Consider the following 20,304-nt stretch of genomic DNA (forward strand, 5'->3'; position numbering starts at 1 on the left):
GGAGTGGGAAGATCATGTTTTGGGTCTTTCAGTCTTACAAAGTAAAGACCATTATCACGGCATGGTTTGAGAATGAGAAAAGGTAAGTGTTCTCTAGGTATCACAGTGGAACATTTTTATTCTAGGTTCAGGGGAACATGTATATATAGGTTTGTTGTGTAGGTAGATAAATTACGTGTTGTGGGGGTTTGGTGTACAGATTATTTTGTCACCCAGGTAATAAGAATGGTACCTGATAAGTAGTTTTTTGATCCTCACCCTCCTCCCTCAAGTAGGCCCTGATGTCTGTTGTTCCCTTCTTTGTGTCCATATATACTCAAAGCTTAGCTTCTATTTACAGGTGAGAACATGTGGCATTTGGTTTTCTGTTCCATAGTAGAAAATTTTATCTATGGGCAGAGCTGCAGCTCTGAAATTTACTTCGTTTACTTTTTATTTTTAAATAAACTTTATCTTTTAAAGGAGTTTTAGGTTCACAACAAAATTGAGAGGATGGTACAGAGATTTCCCATCTACTCCCTACACCCCCTACATACATAACCTCCCTCATTATCAACATCTTCCATCAGAGTGGTGTATTTGTCATAGTTTATGAACCTACATTGACACATCATTATCACTCAAAGTCCATAGCTTTCAGTAGGGTTCATTCTTGTTGTGATAGTTTTGACAAACATATAATGACATATATCCACCATTATAATATCATACAGAATAATGTCAGGGGACTTCCACCCTGGAAGTCCTCTATGCCTTGTTTATTAATCCCTCTTTCCCTCATAACCCCAGGTAACCACTGATCTTTCTACTTTCTTCATAGTTTGCATTTTCCAGAGTGTCATACAGTTGGAATCATATAGTATGTAGCCTTTTTAGACTGGCTTCTTACACTTAATAATACACACTAAGTTTCATGCATGTCTTTTCTTGGCTTGATAGCTCATTTCTTTTAGCACCAAGTATCCCATTGTTTAGATGTACCATGATTTATTTATCCATACACCTATTGAAAGACATCTTGGTTGCTTCCAGGTTATGACAATTATAAATAAAGCTGCTATAAACACCCACGTGCATGTTTTTGTGTGGACACAATTTTCCACTTCTTTGGGTAAATCCAAGGGGCACAGTTGCCAGGTTTTATGATAAGAATATGTTTACTTTTGTAAGTAACTGCAAACTGTCTTCCAAAGCAGCTATACCGTTTTATATTTCCACCAACAATGAATGGGAATTCCTGTTGTTCCACATCCTTGTCAGCATTTGGGGTTGTCAGTGTTCTAGAGTTTGGCCACTCTAATAGTTGGATAGTGGTATCTCAATGTTATTTTAATTTGCATTCCCCTGATGTTACAGGATATGGAGCATCTTATCATGTGCTTATTTGCCATCTGTATATCTTCTGTAGTGAGATGTCAAGGTCTTTGGCTCATATTATTTTTATCAAATTGGTTTCTTATTGTTGAGTTTTAATAGTTCTTTTTGTGTTTTAGATAACAGTTCTTTATCAGATATGTCTTTTGCAAATATTTTCTCCCTGTCAGTGGCTTGTCTTCTCATTCTTTTGACAGTCATTCACAGAGCAGAAGCTTTTAATTTTAATGAAGTTCAGTTTGTCAATTATTTTTTTCATATGTTGTGTCTTTAGTGTTATATCTAAAAGGTCATCTCCAAATCCAAGGTCATGTTGATTTTCTCTTACGTTATCTTCTAGGAGTTTCATTGTTTTGTTTTACATTTAAGCTTATGATCTTTTTTTTTTTAGATGGAGTTTTGTTCTTGTTGACCAGGCTGGAGTACAATTGTACTATCTCGGCTCACTGCAACCTCTGCCTCCCAGGTTCAAGTAATTCTCCTGCCTCAGCCTCCTGAGTAGCTGGGATTAGGGATTACAGGCATGTGCCACCACACCCAACTAATTTCGCATTTTTAGTAGAGACGGGGTTTCTCCATGTTGGTCAGGCTGGTTTTGAAGTCCTGAACTCAGGAGATCTGCCTGCCTCAGCCTCCCAAAGTGCTGGGATTACAGGCATGAGCCACCACACCCTGGCCCTATAATCCATTGTGAGTTAACTTTTGGGATGGGTATAAGGAGTCTGTATCTAGGTGCATTTTTTTTTTTTTTTTTGCATGTAGTTGTCCAGTTGTTCCAGTACCATTAATTGAAGACTATTCTTCTCCATTGTATTGCTTTTGCTCCTTTGTCAAAGATTAGTTGACTATATTATGTGGGCCCATTTCTGGACTTCCTGTTTTGTTCCACTGATCTATTTGCTTATTCTTTCACCTGTACCACACTGTCTTAGTTACTGCAACTGTATAGTAAGTCTTGAAGTCAGGTAGTGTTTGTGTTTTCACCTTTGTTTTTCTGTGCTAACACTATGTTGGCTATTCTGAGTCTTTTATCTATCCATATACTTTAGAATTCCTTTGTTGATATCAACAAAGTAACTTTCTTGGATTTTGATTGGGATCACATTGAATATATAGATGAAGTTGGGAAAAACTGAAATGTTGGTAATATTGAGTCTTCCTGTCGTGAACATGGAACATCTCTCCATTTATTTAGTTCTTTGATTTCTTTCATCAGGGTTTTGTAGTTTTCCTCATATAGATCTTATATGTATTTTTTTAGATTTACATCTAAGCATTTTACTTTTAGGAGTGCTAATGTAAATGGTTTTCAGGTTTAAATTTCAAATTATCCTTCATTATTTTTGTTATATAGAAAAACGATTGACTTTTGTATGTTAATCTTGTATCCTGAAAACTTGCTATGATCACTTGTTAGTGCCAGGAATTTTTGTTGTTGTAGTTGTTGATTCTTTTGTCTTTTGGATTTTCTTTTTTTTTTGAGATGGAGTCTTGCTCTGTTGTCCAGGCTGGAGTGCAGTGGTGCGATCTCGGCTCACTGCAAGCTCCACCTCCCGTGTTCATGCCATTCTCCTGCCTCAGCCTCCTGAGTAACTGGGACCACAGGCGCCTGCCACCATACCCAGCTAATTTTATTGTCTTTTTAGCAGACACAGGGTTTTACCACGTTGGCCAGGATGGTTTCAATCTCCTGACCTCGTGATCCGCCCGCCTTGGCCTCCCAAAGTGCTGGGATTACAGGTGTGAGCCACTGCGCCCGGCCAATTCTTTTGGATTTTCTCATAGACCATATGTCATCTATGAACAAAGACAGTTTTGTTTCTTCCTTCTCAATCTATAACTCTTTTATTTTCTGATCTTACTGCATTATCTAGGACTTCCAGTACAATTTGAAAAGCAGTGACGACAGGGCACATCCTTGCCTTGTTTCTGATCTTAGTGGGCAAACTTTGAGTTTCTCATCAATAGTATAATGTTTTAGTTTTTTTGGTTGATATTATTTTTCAAGTTGAGGAAGTCCCCCTTTATTCCTAGTTGTATTAGGCCATTCTCATATTGCTGTAAAGAAACACCTGAGCTGGGTAATTTATAAAGAAGGGAGGTTTAATTGGCTCATGGTTTTGCAGGCTGTGCAGGAAGCATGATGCTGGCATCTGTTTGGCTTCTGGGGAGGCCTCAGGAAGCTTACAATCATGATGGAAGGCAAAGGGGAAACAGGCATTTCACATGGCCAGAGCAGGAGTGAGAAAAAGAGATGGGGGAGATGCCACACACTTTTGAACAACCAGATCTTGTGAGAACTCACTATTGTGAGGACAGTAGCTAAGGGATGGTACCAATAACTATTCATGAGAAACCCACCCCCATGATCCAATCACCTTCCACCAGGCCCCACATCCAACACTGGGAATTACATTTTAATATGAGATTTGAGTGGGGACACATGTCCAAACTGTATCACTGTTTACTGAGAGGTTTTTTTTAAATTTATAAGTCATGAATGAATATTGATTTTGTCTAATTTTTTTTCTGTGTCTGTTGATATTTTCATGTAATTTAAAAAATGTAGCCTGTGATGTGATGGATTGCATTAATTGATTTTCAAATGTTGAGCCAGCCTTGCATACCTGGAATAAATCCCACTGGTTATGATGTATAATTATTTTTATACATTGTTGGATTCAATTTGCCAAGATTTTATTGAGCATTTTTGCATCTGTATTTAAGAGAGATATTTTCTTGTAATATCATTGTCTAGTTTTGGTATTAGAGTAATGCTGGCCTCATAGAATAAGTTAGAAAATATTCCCTTTGTTTCTATCTTCTAAAAGAGATTGCATTAAATTGGTATAGTTTCCTTAAATGTTTAATAGAATTCACCAGTGAACCCTGATGGGCCTGCTGCTTTCTGTTTTGGAAAGTTATTAATTATTGATTCAATTTATGTAACAGATACAGAACTATTAAAGTTGTCTTTATCTTCCTGTATGAGTTTTGGCATATTGTATCTTTGAAATAATTGGTCTACTATATCTAATTCATCACATCTGTGGACACAGAGTTATTTGTAGTACCCCTTTATTTTCCTGGTAATGGCCACTGAATCTGTAGTGATGGCCCCTCTTTTATTTCTGGTATTAGTAATCCTTATTGCCTTTTTTCCTAGTTAGTTTGGCTAGAGGCTTATTGATTTCATTGATCCTTTCATTCAAACAACCAGCTTTTTGTTTTGTTGATTTTTCCTATTGACTTCTTATTTTTAATTGTATTGATTTCTGCTCTAATTTTTATTATTTCTTTTCTTCTGCTTACTTTGAATTTAATTTTTTTTTTGAGACAGGCTCTAACCCAGGCTGGAGCACAGTGGCATCATCATGACTCACTGCAGCCTCAAACTCCCAGGCTCAAGCAATCCTCTTGCCTCAGCCTCCCGAGTAACAGTGACTACATGCCCATGCCACCACACCCGGCTAATTTTTTATTTTTTGTAGAGATGGGGCTTCACCATGTTACCTAGGCTGGTCTTGAACTCCTGGGCTTGAGCTATCCTCCTGCCTTGGTCTCCCAAAGTGCTGTGATTACAGGTGTGAGGCACCGCTACTTTGAATTTAATTTGCTTTTCTTGTTTCTAGTTGCTAAGGTGGAAACATTGATTATTGATTTTAGATCTTTCTTCTTTTCTAGTATGTGCATTCAATGCTGTACATTTTCCCCTAAACACTGCTTTTATTGCATCTCACAAATTTTGGAAAGTTGTATTTTAATTTCCTTTTATTCAAAAATTTTTAAAATTTCTCTTGAGATATTTTTGACCTACGTGTTTTTCAGAAATGTTTTATTAATCTCCAAATATTTCAAAACTTGTGTGCTATTTTTCTCTAATTGATTTATAGTTTATTTTCACTGGGGTCCAAGTGGAGACATTGCATGATTTGTATTATTTACAATTTGTTAAGATGTACTTTATGGTCCAGAATATGGCCTATTTTGGTGACTGTTTTACGTGAGCTTGAAAAGAATGTGTATTCTGCTTATGTTAGAGGAAACGGTCAATAATGTCAATTATATCCAGTTGATTGATAGTGCTATTGGGATCAGCTCTGTCCTTACTGATTTTCTGCCTCCAGGATCTGGTCATTTCTAGTAGAGCGGTGTTGAAACCTCCAACTATAAAAGCGGATTCATTTATTTCTCCTTACATTTCTATCAGTTTATGCCTCATATAATTAATATTTTCACACTCTTGTTAGGAGCACACACATTAAATATTATAATATTAAGTTTTCTTAGAAAATGAGCCCCTTTATCATGATATAATGTTCATCTTTATCTCTAATAACTTTCCTTGCTCTGAAGTCTGCTGTCTGAAATTAATGTAGGTGCTTCTGCTTTTCTTGATTAGTGACGGCCATGACATACCTTTCTCCATGCATTTACATTTAATTTCATTTAATTTATATGTGTATATATAATATATAATATATAATATAATTTATATACACATATTATATACACATTATTGTTATAATATATAACATATTATAATATATGTGTATACTATAAATATATATGTATATATTATATATATTATATAATTTATATATATTATATATTATATAATTTATATATTATATAATTATAAATTATAATTTATATATATAATTTATTTTTATATATTTTTCTCATCCATTTTAAATATATATAATATATATTATATATAAATATAACATATATATAATATATATAATATATATAATTTATGTTATATATAAATATAACATATTTATATATATTATATATTTATATACACATTATATATTATATATAATTTATATACACATACAAATTTTATATATTATATATTATTTTATATATTATAAAGTAGATTTATATACCACTTTATACATTATAAAGTGGGTTTCTTGCAGACCACATGTAGTTGGGTTTGATCCATTCCAATAAGTTTTGTCTTTCAATTGGTGTATGAAGTCCATTGCCATTCAAAGGCTTTATTGATATAGTTGGATTGTTATCTACCACATTTGTTAATATTTCCTATTCATTGCCTTTCTTCTTTGCTTCTATTTTGTCTTCCACTTTTTGTCTGCCTTTTGTAGTTTTAATTGAGCATTTTAAATAATTCAATTTTCTCTCCTTTTAAAAAACATTTAAATTATACTTTTTATACATTTTTAGTGATTTTATACTTCTTTTTACATTTTATAAAATATTTATAACTAATCCAAGTTCATACTGAAACAAAATTATACCACTTCATAAGTAGTATACATGAAGTGAGTATACTATACTAAATAACAAATAATATAATTAAAGTTATAATAAAAATACTAATAGAAAAAATACCATCTGAATATAATTTGGTTAAATTTATGGAAATGTAACACATACAGAAAAGTCATACTTGAAAATTTAGCCCCATAAATTTTCACCCAATGAACACACCCAATGCTCAAATCAAAACTCCCCCACCCCTTTCCCTTTCCAATGACTATACTACCTCCCAAAGGGAATGGCCACTCTTTTGATTTCTAACACATAAGTGCATTTTTATTTTTAAAAACTCCTGCAATTCACTTAAAGCATGATTCCCCAGTCTCCTTTCCACAATGAGTTTGGTGTGTTTTTTCTCATCCATTTTTAAAATACGTGTACATACAACGTAAGTTATCTACCTGTGGAAATGTATAGTTTTGCTTTCTCAATACATTGTAATTTTTACATTTATTTACGTACAATTTGGTTTCCTGCCTCTGCCACTAAACTATAATCACCACAAGGAGCAAGCCAATGGCAATACCTGCACCTCATTTTCTCCCCGGCAGCCATACATGTTCCGTAAATGTGGTAAATAAACGAATGAGTCTGCCAGGTGCTGGGGCTATAGAAGTGTACAACACAAACATGTTCACTGCCCCCACCCTCTTCTGTTATAGAGTATGATCGACCAGAAATTTGTCCTAAAACCTCTCCGAATGCCCTAAAGTAATGTCCTGAAGCCACAATCTTCATCCTTCCCAGTGACGTCCCATACCTCAGCAAGCTCCTCCTTGCTGACTGACTCCCTTCCTGGGCTAATAAAGGGGCCCCAGGTCAACTTCCCCATGCTTCCCACCCACCTTCACTGATCTCAGCCCCTCTGTGTATAAATATTGTCCTTCTACCTTCATTCTACAAAGCTCAGCATGTCTCCTAGAACTAGCTAATAAGACAAATGTGGTGAATAGGATTTTGTGCTTGAGAGTTAGAAGACACGGGTACAAGTCCTAAAGCTTTCACTCTCTGGGTGACCCTGGGCAAATCACTCCATAAGTTTTTATGTCTATCAAATGAAGTGATGCACTGAAAAGCTCTAGGGCTCCTTGTAGCTCTAATATTCTATGATTTTTATGATGAAAGGTATCAACACTTAAGTGCAGACAGCTCATTTTTCTACTGATAGCCTAAGTCCCAGTGATCATTTATTTCCCCTAGGGGAGGCTTAACACTTCTGAATCTCTGTTCAGCTTCTTCATTACACAGGTCTGTCTCACCCCAGCCCTCTACTTTGATAAGGCATACTGCAAGTGGCAATAGTAGAAAGTAGACAAACAGTTCTTCAGGAAGGTTGACATGGATGATCAATACTATCCTTGTGAAAATGCCAGCAAGTTTGAACACTTCTTTAAAACACATCTTCCTTTAGAAAACTGTCTTTTGAAACACCATGACCTAATTTTCAGGGAAGAACTGATTACAAAGCCTGGGGTTTCTTACTAAGGCAGTGAGTTTTTGACTCCCACTCGATGATTAAAGACTAAGGGAAAAGCAAAACAACAAGGGCCTCACATCCCTACTGATTGCATGGTGCTAGTTTGAGATCCATGGAAGCTGAACTGCTATCTAGAGAAGAGGCTAGCCAATCAGCATGCACGTGGGATCAGCTGACCATGGGGACCCCAATTTCATACAAACAACACTTGGCACCTGGCAACACAAGTGCCCCCTGTTCTGAGCCATCGCAGTGTGTCTGGGTCTGCTAGTTCTGGGTATGAGGAATAACTCTCTAGGAGTGGGACTGGCTTAGTCTCAACTCTATTTACTGGCTGAGACAACAAGGACCCTCCAGACTTTGGAGACTGAAAACATGGGTCATATGAGCTTCTCCGGGCCATTTTGAAGTTCATCTCTAAATCACTGTCTAATTTTATTCTAACAAAAGCAAATTAGCCATTATTGGCCCCATTTTACAGATGAGGAAATTTAAGCCACTTGTCTAATGTCACTGGACTAGGGCAGAGCAGAATGAGTTTTCATTTCACACCTTAGGATTCTTAGCCTCAAGTTACCCTAAAGAAAGCTTCCAGGGACTGCAGTCTCCCCTTCCCCTGACCCCTAAATATTAGAAAAGTTTAGGGTACATGTCATTCAGGCTGGCCTCCATGGGCCCCTCAGTTCCCCTTATCTATTAGTGAGCAGGGATGAGGCCCATTGGGTACCCCTGGGGGGCGCCAAACCATCAGGTCCTGTGGGCTTTGCCCAAGGCATAAAACACATGGTAAAAGCACTTCCTCTGACCCTTCTTCAAAACAAAGGAAGTGATCAAGTTGGAAAGACTTGACTTTGAGTGGCTGTGACCATGAGGCAGAAGCACACCTCGAAGAGGTTTCTGGGGAAGGAGTTCAGGGAAGAAGAAAGAGTGGAGAGTGAATTTTTGTGTGTGTGTCAGGGGACATCATTTTGTTCCAGAGTCTAGCACTGGTCTAGTGCGTAGTAAGGAGAATGGGATAAATCAATAGATTAATGTACAAACACATGTACTGATACCATGGTACAAGTACCTTGAAAGACACTGTCGGTTTCTCCTCATCCTCAACATGGCTCTATCATTTACTAATATGTTCAAGCACCCTTACCCTCAGACACACACTACAAATTCTTCACTCAACATTGCAATCACCTGGAGCTACATTTCTCTTCACCATTAAACTTTTGGAAAAGAGTAGTTTACATCTCTAGTTTCTCAGCATCACCCACTTCCTCTTTAACCTTATGAAGTATTGTTTACTCTATTAGAACAGCACTGAGTCTTATCATTTTTCCATTCCCGGCACTTGGCACATATCTGATGATAGGGAGGGTTGGTTTGTTTGGAGACAGGGTCTTGCTCTGTCTCCCAGGCTGGAGTGCAATGGCACAATCCTGGCTCACTGCAACCTTGACCTCCTAAGCTTAAGTGATTCCCCTGCCTCAGCTTCCTGAGAAGCTGGGACTACAGACATGCACCAGCATGCCTGGCTAAATTTTGTATTTTTAGTGGAAACAGGGTTTTTCCATATTGTAGGTTGGTCTCAAACTCCTAGGCTCAAGCAATCCACCTGACTTGGCCTCCCAAATGCTGGGATTACAGGCATAAGCCACCTCACCCAGCCGAGAGAGAGTTCTTGCTTTGACAGTTCCTACATTCTCTAAGTGTGTTCCTCCTGCCCCACACAGGAACTAGACATCCCTTTGTTATTTCCTCTATGTTGTTGCATTCAAATAGGCCTAGAAAGCATTTTCTTTTTCACATGAAGCCAGCTGTCTCCCTGCCCCATTCCTCCACTTGAACTAATTTGTTAGCTTCTGGGAGAGGCATTATCACAGGTATTAGGGAAATGCTAGCTAGAAAAACTGGAAGGTCTACTAAGGACTGACATTGTGACCAAAGTGCTATTTTAAGCCACTGGAGTACGATGGTGGTATCTGTAGGAACTGAAACAATTTGCTCAACGGGAAAAAGCATTTAGTGACTGTTGTATTTATATGTTCTATGGCTTGTGAACATTAAACCAAACAAAACAGGGTTAAGGAACACTGTTGCCCTGCTAGACATCCTCTGCCTTGCTTAGACCACCAAATTTTAAAAACCGCACACACTTTGTATTCATTCTTGACCCCTCCACAGTTTGTGTCGAAGGTTCTCAGCGAATCAAATCCAAAGCAATAGCCAATCAATTATTTACTAAGTGATAGCTTTTTCCAGAGAATCCTATTTTCTATCCCGAGGCCTAGCAAGGCAAAGGAAGCATGACCTTCCTAAGAGGGAGATTTGAAATTCCTCTCAAAGGAAAAACCTGCTGATTAAAATAAAGTCCAAAATCTTATTCCAGTGGAAAAGCATTTAGCTAAATGACTTAGATCCAGGGCTGAAGCGTGAGTACTTTCTTTGTCATATATGGATTCATTGTCACCCTCTACGTGGCTTATCTGGAGGGTGAGATGACCTCCACAATTCAGGAAGGGCAAAATTCTTCAATATCAGACCAAACCCAATACAGGTTTCCCGAAAGCAGGAGTTTCTTCTTTTCCCACACCTCTGAAACAATGAATCATATCTGGAGACACCAAGGGGTAGCTTCTGGGAGAGGCATTATAACAATTTCTGTTAACCCCCAGCCTCTAAAATCTGCTCTGAATAAGCATATAAGCCAAATATAGCACGCTGGCCATGTAATTGTAGTTTCGAGTTTCCTGTTTTTATCTAACAAACGAGTTGCCACTTCTAAAACTCTCTTACACAGAAATTCCAGGGGTCTCACTGCTTTAGCGGTAGTAAAAAAAATCATTTCAAAAAATCCATAGTGTTGTAGAATAGATCCAAAAGAAATTTTAGAGATCACTGATGTTAGCCCCTACTTTTATTGGTGATGATTCTAACCTAGAACCTATTTGGTTCACTAACCTGGAGAGGGCACCAAAAGGAAGTTGATCATTTGTCTTACCTTCTGCCAGTTTTGTTTCATAAGTAGTACTGTGTAGTCTTAAGTGAACAATCTCTGTGTTAGATTGCCAGGATTTGAAGCTCCTCCCTTCTGCTAATTATGTAACCCTTGTAATAGAGTGAAATAATAAACTGAGTTAATTGTTTAAGCACACTTTTGAGTGCTTAAAAATGTCTGGTATACAGTGAATGCTCATAGGCTACTAGCTAATTGATCCCTCAAAGGGTTGTTTCTAGGATTATGAGATGACACTTATTAAAGTTTTAGCATAGTACCTGGCATATCATGCTCAATGAATGTGTCCTTACAGCCTTACAGCAAGGGTGGGAGATAGCTTTCTTGAGCTCAGGCCATTTATTGGTTAGAGAGGCTGTAGTACTGAAGACTTTTATTTCAAAGTCTGACCAACTTGGAGAAACCCCATCTCTACTAAAAATACAAAATTAGCAGAGCATGGTGGTGGGTGGCTATAATCCCAGCTACTTGGGAGGCTGAGGCAGGAGAATAGCTTGAACCTGGGAGGTGGAGGTTGCGATGAGCCGAGATTGTGCCATTGCACTCCAGCCTGGACAACAAGAGTGAAACTCCATGTCAAAAAAAAAAAAAAAAAAAAAGACTGTGTAAGCTTGAGCAGATTACTTAATCTCTCTGTCCCTTAGTTGCAAAATTGGGTATATTTAGAATATGCCTCATGGAGTTATTGTAGAGATTAAAATAAAGGAGGTTATGCATAAGTGAAAGATTTAGCATAGTGCTTGGCACAGGTAAACTCAATCAATGCTATGTAACACTTTAAGTTTAGGTCCAGGATGCCCCTGCACACTCCACAGCTGAACATCATTTAACAAGGTGTACTAGCATCCATTCCTGATTATTAACAGCTTCTCAGTTAGGAATGTCCTGTTCTTCTGCTCTCTGACAGTTGTGTTTTCCCAAGGTATCTGGGTATGTTCTGGGGTCAAATGTGTTTGTAAAACACTGGGTAAATGGATGTTTTCTTTACTGTAGGACATTTTAGAGTCTTTATGGTAATTCGAATCAAGAAATCTCCAAAAGGGCTATTTGGTATTTGGTGGTTCCCAAACCTAGTGGACCATGGAACCCTTTTTGTACACATATTAACATTTTTTGACATTCTGTATGCAAAATGCAGCCTTGGAAACTCTGCCCTGGAGCAAAACTCTATCCAAAAGGCTCCAGTATGCTGATGAACAGGCATATTCAGAGATGTCCTACGGGTCCTGTGAATCAACACTGTGAACATGGTGATAAGTAATACGTCATGTTTAGCTGGGTAGTAGTTGCCATACATTGTAATGGATGAGGATGGAGGATAAAAGCTATATTTTGGCAATAATTTAGAAAATCATTTTCAACTAGAAGAGATAAACGTTTTGAAATTGAGGTGCTCTGTTCCAGTCTCTGCTCTGTTGTGATTCAAGGAGAATGTTAGGAGTTGGGGAAGTGGTGTGTGAATGTCCTGTTCTCAGTAAAAGGAGAGCATGGAAGAGTGTTAGTGGGAACAGGTAACATTTTATGTAAGAGTAGGGGAGGGTGGCAGTGCCTCAGACGGGCTTGGGCTCAGGTAACAGCTCTCATTGCTGATACCTGTTGTGGGTACTTGCAGCATTACCAGGAGGTTTTTATGTCCTAAAAAATAATTTTAGAGTGTTCTAGGTCAATAACCAACCTTAAGTGCGGTGAAGATTATATCAAATTTATCTGTTATAAAAATGTGATACTGATGATTAAATCAGGAGAGAAAGTGGTTGCCCTTTTTAGAATAGCGCCTAATGCAAGTGAGATCTCTGAAAAATGCAATATAGCTGATGCTTGGGCCAGTTACTCTAATTTGAAGAGTCTCTAAGTTCAGTGAAGCTGCTGTGTCAGCATACTTTCGTGAGATTATATGTGATTTGCTGAACTCTCTCAAGAATACAAAACAAATTAAATTAAAACTGTGATACCACCATCACAACTTTTTGTTCCATACTTCATAGGTCTGGCTGTCTTACATAATTAGGAGGAGCTGAACTTTAAGGAGGCCTTGAGTATAGAAAACAGGTTGCTGGTGTTGAGGTGCTCATCATTAAAAAATAAACACATTGGCCTTACTGCTAGCAGCAAGACTGTGACTCCCCCGCCTCTCCCTGCTTCTCAGGCTCCAACTCAAACCAGCTGGCCTGTGTCATCTCTCTATTAGTGCAGGGCTTGAAAAGTTCCACCACAGATGGACTCAAGATTGGGGGATCTGCCACTTACATTTGCTGAAATGCATTACGCACGTTTTTGAGAGTGTGGCACACGAGGTTGCAGACTTTTAATTGCAAGGAGTGGAAAGGGTTTTTAAGGCAGCTGGCATGTCTCATGGGAGCCCCTGCCAAGGGAGCCTCCTACAGCAAACTTCATTTACCCCAAGGCTGAGGCGACTCATGTGGCTCCTTATTAAGTCATTCTTTCAGCTGCCCCCTTCTCTCTGTGTCTGGCTTTCCTTTCTCAGACTCCTAGATGTGCTCAAAAGCCTGCCAATGCTAAACTCGGCCTGGGCATAGACTGACTTTCCTCCCCTCTGTAGCAGGGGCTGTTGGTAACTGGATCAGTGTGGTAGGTTGTCCTCACAGCTGGGAAAAATCTTCGGCTCTCCTGCACCCAGTGTGCTGACAGCAGGTTCAGCTCATTGCATTCTCATTTCATTTCTGTGTGTCACTAAATGAGAGTCTTAAAAGCCGCTGCCATGGGGCTTGTAGAAGGAGGGGTGAGGGCAGGAGAGCATAGAAATACCGGGATGGCCGGGCGTGGTGGCTCAAGCCTGTAATCCCAGCACTTTGGGAGGCCGAGACGGGTGGATCACGAGGTCAGGAGATCGAGACCATCCTGGCTAACACGGTGAAACCCCGTCTCTACGAAAAAATACAAAAAACTAGCCGGGCGAGGTGGCGGGCGCCAGTAGTCCCAGCTACTCCGGAGGCTGAGGCAGGAGAATGGCGTAAAATCCGGGAGGCGGAGCTTGCAGTGAGCTGAGATCCGGCCACTGCACTCCAGCCTGGGCAACAGAGCGAGACTCCGTCTCAAAAAAAAAAAAAAAAAAAAAGAAATACTAGGATGTTGGGGAGAAAAGCAGCAGCCCTGCTCTTGTGTATTATGGCAGGATTTGCCAGAGACAAACCAGAGAAAAGGTGGGAACTCGCCATTTCAGATGAGGGCTTAAGGTGACAGAGTTGGTTAAGAATGACATTGGCATGAAGAAGACCCTGGATCTGACGAGTGGTCTGCCTTCCTCACTGGTCAATACCCATGTTCAGCTCCTCTTCCCACCAGCTTGCATGTAATTGGAATCAGGAATCTGCGAGCTCAGTGGCCCACTGAGGAGGCCACGGGTCCTGCCCTCAAAGGGTTTACTCTTAATAAAGAACCCAGCACTGACCAATTGGTATCAGTGGACAAATGCACAGAGCACAACTGTGACATTGTTGGGATACAGCGGCAGCGCTGTGGTTATACCACCGCGTTATACTAATGCTATACCGTAGCACTGAAGATGCATTGGTGATTCCTAAACCAAAAAGACAGCGCTGAACTGCAACTGCCTATTTTATACAATACTCACTGGGTCTGAATATTTGTTACTTGATCCCCATCTCTAAGCTTGTCTACCTCTTCTCCTTTCTGGGGACAAGAATCTACATGTAGTGGAAACCACCAATAAGATGTATTGGCAGGAAGGCTGTCCGTGGGATCTCAATGAGACCAGAATAAGTGTCTTACTCATCTTTGGGCTCCATGTGTTAAGGGTAGCAACTGGATTCTAGGGGACTAAAAAATATTTGTTAAGTGGCATCAGATCACCATTATCTTTCATCTGTGTAGCACCTTTCTACTTTTATAAATCAGCTTTGTTGTTGTTGTTGTTTGTTGTTAGAGATAGGATCTTGCTCAGTTGCCCCAGGCTGGAGTGCAGTGGCACCATCATAGCTCACCACAGCCTACAACTCCTGGGCCCAAGTGATCTTCCCAGCCTCCAGAGTAGCTTGGACTACAGGCACACACCACCATGGCTGGTTAATTTAAAAATTTATTTTTGTAGAGATGAGAGCCTTACTACGTTGCCCAGGCTGGTCCCAGTCTCAAACTTCTGGACTCAAATGATTCTCCCACCTTGGCCTCCCAAAGTGCTGGGATTACAGGCATGAACCACTGTGCCCACCCAAAGAAACAGCTTTATATGCTTCTTCTTACCGGAAGCCTTTGTGGTAGCACAGATATTTTTCAGTTTTTCACATGTGACGACACCAAGGCACAGATGGGTTAAGCGACTTGCCCGGGATGACAGAGCAAGTGTGCATCAGGGTTGGCACTCAAGCCAGCTATCAAGGCCGGCTAGGGGGACACTTTGGGAAATGGAACAGAATCACCTACATCTGTGTCCTTACCTTATTTATAAGTCTTTAATCTGACATAATTGATAAAATATTGAGTTTTTTTCCATTGTAAAGTAAAAGTGAAAATACATATTGAGGCCGGGTGTGGTGGCTCATGCCTGTAATCACAGCACTTTGGGAGGCCGAGGAGGGCAGATCACTTGAGGTCAGGAGTTCGAGACCAGCCTGTCCAACATGGTGAAAACCTGTCTCTACTAAAAATACAAAAATTAGCTGGGTGTGCTGATGTGTGCTTATAATCCCAGCTACTTGGGAGGCAGAGGCATGAAAATCGCTTGAACCTGGGAGGCTGAGGTTGTAGTGAGCTGAGATCATGCCACTGCATTCCATCCCGGGCAACAGAGCAAGACTCCATCTCAAAAACATAAAAAATAAAAGTAAATAAATAAAATACATAATGATAAGGATCCCTGTAGCTTATGGATGAATAGATATCTGCTTCTAGGTTAACACTCATGCTAAGAGTTTTTTTCTTTAAGCTGGTGAGTAATAGTAAAGTATCAGACACCACCATAAAGCACAAAGCTCCATCAGAAAAAAAAAATCAATTTTGTTAATCATAAAAAATAAAAATAATGGCTGAGTAATTGGGGATTATTTACCATAGAAGCAGTTTCTTTTGCTAGGAATGTAAACATTTTCACTTCTTAGTACTTATCTACCAGCAGGGGACCATCACATCAGATAGCACCCGGTTCAATTAACAGCTTCCCTTAATTATTTCTAACATCTATTAACAACATAATCGAGTGAATCCGTGGCCACAGTGCTTAATTTTGTACCTCCACTGCTATGCTTACAGTCGCAGTTTTGCTTTCAAAGAGTAAAGTATTAACACCCGAATCTCAAACTGTACCAAGTATTATTTTTGTTACTATAAATCATTCTCTAAAAGCTATTTCTTGTTCTCTAGATCATGGATTCTCAACAGGGCCAGTATTGCTTTCAAGCGGGTGAAAATTGGTCAAGGGCTGTGAGATGAGGGAACTGACAAAATTTTACCCTTTTTGTGTATAAAGTACAGATATACATATAGCACATAAATACATACACAGTATATCTGTGGTATTAAAATTTCATGGGGTGGCAATTGGGAAAAAATATATCTTAAAAGGATCCTGGAAAGGCTGTGGTGATGAGGGTGTGGCAATAATGAAAATGGGTTTAAGTAACACTGCCCTAACACCTATGCATCTCAAATCTGGCCTCATTGGAATCACCTTGAGGGTTTTGAAAAAATACGGATAACTGGGCCACTCCCAGAGTTTCTGATGTAGTTGGTTTGGGTGGTGCCTGGACTTGGTATATGTAAAAGCGCCCCAGATGAGTCCCCTTTGGGGCAGCCAAATTTGAGAACCACCACTCTAGATTGCAGATGACAGAACTATTCACCCACACCGCAGCAGATGTGACTAAACTGTCATGACAGTCTTTCCTAAACCCAGGTGTGACTTTGCAATTTTTTTCCATACATCATTGCAAATTGGAATTGACATGTGAAATGAAACCAATTTGCCATTCCTGTTCTAGATGGTCCCCTGGGCTAGAACAGAATCCAAAACCATACCCTAATGTTTTAGCACCTAGAAGGTTCTCATTAAGTGTCATTATGCCTGACATTTCCTCATTATTCTTCTATTGATCAAGGAGGAGAACACAGAACAAAAATTGGTGGCGAGTGAGCAGAGAGTAAGAAGTTTGCTAAATGCACAAATATAGTGGTACAAAGGTGTGTTTGGTCACACGTGGGTAGGGCTGGCTGATATTCTGTTTTCATTATATGTTCATTAGACATGAACAGACAAATCTACCAGGCAAAAACAAAAAACATAAAACCATAAAAGTTTTCATTTCATGACAGGCCCTTTTTGAAGGATATTTGTTCACCTTTATGCTAGCATCTACCGTTAAGATGTATCTCACTCAATAGGTATGAAGCAAATAGTTATTTTCTAAGAGCAGAGATTAATGTCAAGTTTTAGGCAGATCTTCAAGTGGAAAGTCAAATGAAATAGTTTCAAGAGTAAGAGTTCCTATTTAGCACCCAAAGTTTTAAGAAATGATACCTGCTGAGGTAAATATAGATTAAACAACAAATATATTTTGTAAGAAAATTTGAACACAATTTTCCTTGAATTTAGTGGTTGAATAAAACATGAAATTTGATCTATTTATTTTGATAATTTAAGGTAAACTGTTAATATACACATGTGTATGTGTGTTTGTGTGTGTGTGTGTGTGTGTGAGAGAGAGAGAGAGAAAGAGAAAGAAATAGTAATTTGTTTATGGAAACAAAATGGCCAATACAAATATGGAAAGCTGCATACCTCATCAGTTACCTGGTAATCATCATAACAACAAAGTCACCAGATGGGCAAAAGCTAAAAAGATGAAAATAGCAAGTTTGGAGAGGAGGTAGAATAACAGAATCTCTCATACTCTCTGTTAGGGCAAGTGGGGCTGTAGATTGGATCAACTACTTTGGAAAAATAGTTTGACATTATCTAGCAAAGGTAAAGATGTACATAACCCTATACCCCAGCAATTGTACTCCTAGAGATTTCCCCTGGAGAAATGTGATTTCATGTATCAAGAGACATAAACAAAAATGCTTATAGCAGCACTGTTTGTAATAGTCCCAGTGGAAACAATGCAAATGCTTGTCAGGTATGGAATGAATAAATAACTGTGATATGTTTACAAGTGGACTATCATACAGCAATAACATGGATAACCTACTTCTACACATAATAACATGGATGACTCTCACAAATGTAATGTTGAGTAAAGACAAAATCCTCCTTCCTTTCACACAAATGTTAAAACAGATGAAACTAAGCACATGTGTAGGGATACATACCTCAGTGATAAAACTGTAAAGTAAAGCAAGGAAATAATGATCAAGAATGTCAGCAGAGTAGTTAGGGAAAAGCAAGTTGGTTTTATCATTAAGGAGAGGCATGCAGTGGGTTAGAGAAGGCACCTAGGCTACTGATAAAATTCATTTCCCAACCCAGGTAGTAAACACATATGTAACATTCAGTTTATAGTTGTTCGTAATACACTTTAGTGAAGTTTTCTGGATGTATATTTCACAAAAAAATAATTTTTTTCTAAACTTGCTATTTTCTGTATGACTTGTGTATTAATATGTTAATTGAAGTTAAACAAGAACAAAAAATGTTTTTTGAAGCCCATAAAATGGAGAGAAATACTCAAGAATAGGTTTTGGAAGGTACCAGCAACAGGGCGGTTCCAGGGTTCACAACCCTTAGGAACCCTATCCTTAGGGTGTAGTTACGGGATAATTTGTTCAACCTCTTATATCCTGGGTCTCTCTATTGAAAATCCCAGTTCCTGGAAGAGAGGATAGGATTGGCCTGGTCATATTCCGTGTTGGTCACATGTCCTGATTTACCCGAGCCACGTGGAGTCAGAGAGGGGTCATTCTTCAAAGATCAGGGAGTGAGAGGGAAAGAAGCCTGCATGGATGAAAATAACCTACAATCTGGACACAGTCAAAGCCAACAAACAGAAAACACCAAGATCCAAGAAGGCATGCAGGTAAGAATCACTGACAAAGTCAAGACTGTTCCTGAAGAATTCATCCCACAGAAGGGCGGCAGTTAACTTGTTGCATTCTGTTGACCTTTGCATTCTAGGACTGGAGTACATAACTAATGTAAAAGAGTGAACAATGACATATGGATGACATTCTTCCCATGGTGCCTTAACTCGCCATATTCCCTGTCTGGGAAATGTGTGCCAACCCCAAATGGTCACTCTGATCACCTCTCCCGTTCAGAAAACAAGACTTCAACCATCCTTTATGATCTCTTCTCTTGTGAACTTTATGGTGGTCAGAGTCACAGCAAAGAGCTGAAAGTGGATTAAGAAAGGCCAAGAATCAGTCCTCCTGTTTGCTGGGACCAGGAGGCAGAGGACTAGCCTGTCATTCACAGGTCTTCAACTTCTTCCTAGCTTCATTTGTAAATTGGGGAAGTGGGTGGGGTGGTGGGAAGAAGGCAATATTGCCAGGCCAGCAGGAATCCTGACTCTCTTGGTTACTTATCGTGTACCAAGATAATTTTTGAAAGTACAGACTTGTGTGTGGAAACGTATCCTTCCCATAGCTCAACTTCAGCTTTGAAATGGTTTTCAGCAGAAAGACGGGAAACACACAGGTAAACAGTACCTTTCTGAAGCACAATGAGTGGCCTCTGCTACAGAGACCAATTTGGAAACAGCCACATAATTCAATTTAAATTAAGCATGATTATCTTTTTTTTTTTTTTTTGAGACAGATTCTTGCTCTGTCACCCAGGCTGGAGTGCAGTGGCACGATCTCAGCTCACTGCAACCTCCACCTTCCTGGTTCAAGCGATTCTCCTGTTTCAGCCTCCCAAGTAGCTGGGACTACAGGCATGTGCCACCACGACCGGCTAATTTTTGTATTTTTAGTAGAGAATTACAGGCGTGAGCCACCGCACCTGGCCACATGAATATCTTTATTCATGAGCCTGGATCCCTAAGAATGAGGGTGCCTGTGACTACTCTTATTTCGTTCAGCAATCACACATTCATCACACAACACTCAAAGACATATTTGGTGCGCAGTTCACACCTATTCCTCTGGAGCTTTGAGCAGTTAATAAACATTAGCTCGTTAGCATTAATTAAAAAGCATCTTATTACAGCAGGATCCAGAGTTACCACCTAGCCACTCTAAA

Source organism: Papio anubis, chromosome 13, assembly GCF_008728515.1.
Source record: "Papio anubis isolate 15944 chromosome 13, Panubis1.0, whole genome shotgun sequence".
Lineage (NCBI taxonomy): Eukaryota > Metazoa > Chordata > Mammalia > Primates > Cercopithecidae > Papio > Papio anubis.